The sequence below is a fragment of the Pinus tabuliformis genome, chromosome 4_2 (genome assembly GCF_031772625.1).
Source record: "Pinus tabuliformis cultivar Carrire ecotype Pingquan chromosome 4_2, CPIR1, whole genome shotgun sequence".
In the NCBI taxonomy this organism is placed as follows: domain Eukaryota; kingdom Viridiplantae; phylum Streptophyta; class Pinopsida; order Pinales; family Pinaceae; genus Pinus; species Pinus tabuliformis.
Window position 1 is genome coordinate 682,422,014 of NC_142304.1, and position 6,969 is coordinate 682,428,982.

At 32.9% G+C, this 6,969-nt stretch overlaps 1 pseudogene; it reads right to left on the reverse strand.

Annotated features, from left to right (window-relative positions):
* Nucleotides 1-5,594: 5,594 nt before the first annotated feature.
* LOC149171274 (putative pentatricopeptide repeat-containing protein At3g23330 pseudogene) lies at nt 5,595-6,182 on the reverse strand (annotated as a pseudogene).
* Nucleotides 6,183-6,969: the final 787 nt, after the last annotated feature.

A 6,969-nucleotide genomic window follows, 5' to 3' on the forward strand; every position in this document is an offset into this window, starting at 1 on the left:
GAATGAATGGTATAGTGGACTCACATGACACGTAATTATAGGAAAAGAAAGATCTATTCCCAACTAGAAAAACCAACAAGTTGTGTCATTGTAGAATAATAATGTCTTGGTAATGATTAACTTTACAATCTCAATTAAAGATTAGCAAGATATGCTCACACAAACAATATTGAACCAAATAAGTAAACATTCTTAAAATACAACATAAGTTTCTTAACGCATTTATAACTTGTATATATCCAACTTGTAAAATGAACTAGTTCAAGTATGGATAAACTAGTTTATTGACTAGTCCAAAAGCCTCAATAACAATGTTAATGGAAATATGAAAGTTTAAGGATACAAAAAAATGTACTCTTTTGGCATAATGAAAAATACAATACAAACTTAAATAATTTGAAATATTCAGTATCATATGCATGTTAATGGAAATATGACAGCTTAAGGATACAAAAAAAAACTGTACTCTTTTGGCATAATGAAAAAGACAACAATATGATGAACACCATAGACTTAGACTTACAATGATGGAAGTTTAAATCTCAATCACTTAATTCCAATGGAAGATGAAGGATTCAAGCCATTCAACGGGGTTCATGATTTGAATCAATGTTACATGGTCATGATGAATGAATGGCTAAATGGTTGCACACAAGGTTGTATTCACAACACAGATTCACAATTTTATCAACAACCTTTACTGGAGAACAATATGAACAAAAGAGAGCAACAAATAAACATGCAATATACAATCATTCATGTTTCACAGACTAATGATAATTTGTTTCATTCCCTTTGGTTCTTCCACAAGATTGCAAGAAGCCTCATTCTAAGCTAATTGGCAATGAGTTGGGTAATAGTTTGACACAACATTAGATTGCCTTCATGTATAAGTTAGATTTTAGGTCTGTAACAACGATAACAAGAGTTGTGTGGCAACTTAGTACTTGCCATAGAGTTCTAACACATGGGCAACTATGAGAGGGCAGAAAAACAAAGCTTACAAATTGTAAACCTGTTGATAAAAAAATATTATTCCATCCTTTTGCTGCAGTGTCCATTACATTTTTCAACTTATTCTTATTGGTTTCCAGTGTGCATTAAAAAACATATAACTTTCAAGCTTATTCTCTCCTTTCGATGCAATATTCACTGCAATTTTCAACTTATTCTCATGGGCTTCCAATTTGCTTTGAGAAAGAAAATAATTTTAACAGGGAAACAACATTAAGTGCCACATAAAAGAACTCATGGAAAGATAAGGTGAGGCATTACATAATGTTTCTCGACTTAGCTAAAAAGGGATGACCATTCATTCAGTCGGGAACAACCCAAAATGGATAACCCTGAAACTTTTTTGTTGTGCAACTATTTTAATATTTGAACTTTATCACTTGCACTTATTTAGTCGCAACGCATACATATAGGTCATCAACATTTACATATTAAAGCCAACTTCACAGTAGTTTGAGCTTATAGCATTTTCAAAATATTGTCTTTCCCTTATATGCCATCCCCTCAACATATATTACTCTTGCCCACATCAAGTTTGATGCCAAATTTTCAATCAACCAATGGAGTGAAATTATAGAAATAAGCTAGCTCAAGGATGTGCTTTAATGCTTGCCAAAAGGGTGAACAAAACACCAAGTCGAGGAATTATAAAATCTGTGGTTACTAAAACTCAGGATGTTCAAATATTTAGCATTCAAATAAACTTTGGACATGTTTTCCATATCACGATACATCCTCGAGCATTTAAGAGGTTGTTTACGAATAGCCATGTGATACAAGGCCTATGAAACACTGCAGTATGTTAAACAGATTTAGAAAATTAACATAACCTGCAACTAGAAATTGACAATGGAGAAAAATTTAAGTGTTGATTAAATGAGGAACATCATCTACAAGGCATCCAGATTTTATTCCAATGCTATCAACGATTCCAAGACTTAAACATTTTAGTGCAGGTCTAAAACATATTTGCATCCAACTTTGACAAATATAAAATCTCCCAGTTTAGCTATAATGGGTCTTATAAATAGTTGGAAGATATCCTTCAGAATCAACTCTCCTAAGTACGGGAATAGGAAAATACTCATTCCAAAATTGACTGGTCATTCATGAATGCAAATGACCATTGGATGCCTTCTAAAAATTAGTAAGTGTGGTAAGACTTCCAAGACTGGGATGTAACAAGGTTGCAAAGTACAGTTGTGAATCCCTGGACAGCATAACGTTACCTAATGTCCCGACATAAAGGTGAAGAATTGGCTTTTGCACAATCTCTGCTCCGTAGGTGCAATGTTTTAGAACCCTAAACTACAAGAGTTAATCTAATTTAAGTAAAAAAGAAAGGATGTGCTTACGAGAATTTAGGTTAATGGAATTTGGGCCCTATCCCTTTCACTTTGTAATCCCATGTTCCAATTTGGGATTCCAACATGTGCATTAACAAGCATTTGCAAATTACTACAATGGAAAAAAATTCATGTTTTACATTTAAATTCATCTTCTTGAAGAACGATGTAAGGATTAATGAATACTTCCTATTTATCATGATCTACATTCCATGAAATAATATAATTCAAAAATATAATATAAACCATGAATTTTATCTCCCATAATATACAAATATAATATAAACCATAATAAGTAGTCTAAAACTACAAACTTATTGTCCAATAGAATTTGTTGAAAATATATATATATATATATATATATTAAAAACTATCTATTTATATTTTCAAAGTCAAACTTTAGATATTGTGTTAATCAAACAAAAATTAATATGAGTCAAAGGGAAAATCAATTGCTATAGTCCTTACAACTTTAGGTACTATAAGAGTTTTTTCAGTGTAGTTGTATAGAAACAGTGCTACTCTAGAAAGATTGTGAAAGCAAGAAAGTATTAATCATTGTCATAATCCTCTGATTTCCATTAGACATTTGAAATTCCTAGAATTCTTTATATAAGAGAAAGTGGGGCCAAAATTTCAAAGCAAAACAAAATGTACATGGGCTTGTGTCATTTGTAGTACATTTGGTCTACTAGGAGAGAAATAATAAAGCTTTCTATAAATATTGGAAAAATGTTGTGTTGCAAAGAATAAAGATGAAATTTTGGTGATTTATATAAAGCGATTCCAAATCACTTTAAAAAGAAGAATAAAGTTCAAGTTCAATGTTTCAAGACTTCAATTCCTAGTTAGATTAGATAAATAGGAGACGGGTTGAATGATGGTGCATAACTTTGTCCACTAGAAAATTGTTTGTGTGAAAGATGGACTAAATTAATCAAATGTTTAGAAAACTTTGTCGATAAAGGAAAAATAAAAATAAAACCAGGTAACATGAGATTTAGGACTAATCCAAAGAAGATAGTGTCTCAGGTATCATGGGCAAAATAAGGGAAAATTTGAGATTCAAACTTATATGATATATCCATGGAAGATTGTACAAATGTAGAATAAATGTCAAAAATGTGTTGGGAAAAGTGGAGGAATATTGTCTCAAATAAATAAAATGGAGTAACAAAGGAATGATCTGTGACAGGATTTGAAAGGGCATAGTTTGACCTTCTAAGATATTACTTGTCCGCTGAAGTTTGTGAACATTAAAAATATTGCCTTATGGCAGGCTGACCTGTACCCACTGGATGAAGAGTTATAGTCTTAGCAACTCCTATGTTTATGATTGAAACCCTCTTCTATATCAATTCTCAATATCTAAGGTTCTCATAGTCATCAAGTATACAAGTTTCATGAAAAATGAATCTGGAATATTACATAACCCTAGCAAATTGTTTAAGTTACAGAAAGAGTCAAACTTGGGTGGCTACAATTTGCACATCTAGACAACTTTTAAGGATTTACTATGTCCAAGACAGAAACAATGTCAAAGGCACCCTGCACTTGAAGACATTTATAATTGGCTCTGCCAATGTTAGAAACATGAAAAAACTATAAACAAAAAGTACAACCTTTCATTATAAACCATGTGGGACTCATCAAAGTTTCAAAATTTTCCATAAAAAATGTTTGCAAAGGAAAAATGAAGACACAAAATTTAAGCTCTAGACTCATAAATGCATACATGGAGTTTGACAAGAAGGCTTTATTCAGAGTAGATGTTAAAGGCTGAAACTATTGAAAGAGACCAAATCTTTGATAGCTCATTAGATTGGCAGAATTAGATAATATTGATAAAATTTTACATTTGGAATGACATCGCTTGAGATTTCTCTTCTTCAACATGACTAGTCTCCACACACTCTTGCAGATGGATTCACATGTCTACTAGAGTTTAATACTTAACCATTGGCAAGAGGTATGATCTGATTCTAAAATATTTGGCCCTAAATATACTAGGATATAGTAGACTTCCCAATAATAGCACTGCGAGAAAATCTGGGTAGGGGGTGTTCCTCAACACTTCAAAAAGAATGGAATGAGGGGAGATTTTCAATATTTTGAGCGTGTGTGCATATGTAAAATTAAAGAAATGAAAAAAAAACCTGTTTCTTGTTTCTCTTATCTCTTAATAAATATAATAACCTCAAAAAGAAGGGAATGGAAGCACCAACATGTTATTACCATACCATATTTAAACAACTCTAAATAAAGTGGCATAGATGCATTTTAACCTTGGATTTATTGATCAAATATTTGTGAGATTTGCACCTCAATTGTTCTGATCACTCTAAGTGTTTAATAGGTACATGTTTAAGATAGATCAATGCCAATTTTAATGGTCTAAGAATAGAGTAGCCAAACGACATTCACGACATGTCATCTATTTGATTGCCTGACATATATTCATAAAGTGTTCCCTTTTTTTTCCTTTTTGTAAGCAATATTTTCCTCTTACATGACCCACCAAGAAAGTGTCAAACTTACATTAAGCTAAGATGCCATGACAAGGGAAATTTTTGCACCAAAGTTGCCCAAGACTTGCACCTTGCACCCGCGCCATGCTGCCAAGGGTTGGAGGACCTCCTATGGATTGGAACCCTGGAATAGCATGCCATCTCATCATCCTCACCATTGAACCAACATCCCTTTAGTATAAATTGTTCTTTGTAAGTTTTTACATAACCATGTATCACATATATATTACATATATACATATAAACATGCAAACCTTTACCATATCTTTGTTTTGACATGATAAGAAAAACCTTTACCATATCTTTGTTTTGACATGATAAGAAAATTAGGATAGATTTTTATGTTGTCTGTATTTTTACAAGGTAAAATGGCCTCTGACATGCATTTATTATCAAATTTTAACTAAAGGCTGAGACTGATATCTCAAGAGGAAAGCATGCACCTGTTTATTAACCTCAATCCAACTACACCCAGTTGTCTTTCTGACACCTCTGTCTTTCATAGTTTTTCGAACCTTTTCAAAGTCACCCCAACTCCCAGCCGCAGCATAGATGTTTGAAAGAAGCACGTAAGGTACATCACTTTTGGGGTCCAACCCAAGTAAGCTTTCTGCCACACACTCCCCTAGTTCTAAATTGTTATGGACCCTACAGACACCAAGCAAACAAATCCACACAACAGCATCACGCTCAACTAGCATTTTCTCTATGAAGTCTCGTGCTTCATCCAGACGTCCAGAACGGAAAGAAGGTCAAAAATACACCGATAGTGCTCCATTGTGGGTGAGATATGATAATATTGGTTCATCTGATTGAAGTATTGATAACCCTCATCCACTAAACCTGCATGGTTACATGCAGACAAAACACAAAGCATGGTGCCATGGTCTGGACTAGTGGCGGAATGTTTCATTTCTTCGAAGAGTTTGAGGGCCTCCTCACCATAGCCATGCATAGCATATCCCGCAATCATTGCTGTCCAGGAGACAACATCTCGTCGCTGCATTTTGTCAAATAATTCATATGACATTTGCATGTTCCCACATTTTGCATACATGTCAATTAGGGCATTGGCCACAATGACATCAGATTGAAACCCACTTCTAATTATTTTTTCATGGATCTCTATACCTTGTTGCAGAGCTGCCAAGTTGGCGCAAAGTGGGAGGATCCGAGCAAACATCTCTGAATCTAGCTTTGCACCTGCCAACTGCATTTGTTTGAAAAGCTTCAGAGCATCCTCATTATGACCGTTCTCGACAAATCCCGTAATCATTGCATTCCATGAGACCATTACATCCCAGCTTTGGTTTAGGTCTCTAAATTCCCATTCCCGTCCTCCTCTTCCGGCAAAAAAAAATCCTCCCCTCTGCCTCTCCGTGCTTGGATAAGTAACCCTCCTAGGCGGTCACTGCCTTCTTCACCGTGCTTCTCAGATTTGATTTGGCATATTACATTACATGTAGAGTGAGGTGAGAATAATCATATAATTCTTAAGTCATTGTCATGTTCAATGTTTTATAAAGTTCAATAATATTTTATCTTTTATAAAAAAATTAATTATAATAACAAATTTAATAGTTATCAAATATTCATGATATTACTTTAAAAACTATAACTTATATATACATATATATTAATAATAATTAACTTATAACTTTAAACTTTATAATGACCAATTTTTATATTAGAATGATTGGAATTATAAATTTTATTTAACACAGTATGAAGTGTTTCATATGTATCTTTTGAATGTTGGGTTTTAGGTAATAACTCTCTTCTCGATCATTTAGGTGTTTAATCTCTTTTTATTCATTTAAACATTTTTTTTTTAATTATTTAATAAGTATATTAGTGCAAGACATGTGATGTGTGCATATCTAGTTATCATATGCATACATCGTATGCACGCTAATACTCTTTTGCTTATAGATCAAAATGGGTCATTACAAATTTTGTCTTTTGTAATGTTAAATAAATAACATCACTTCATGCTTTATAATTTTAATTTTTGGTAATATTATACCATGTGTATGGTAATAATAATAATTATGAAAAATGGAGAGATAAAAGAGGTATTA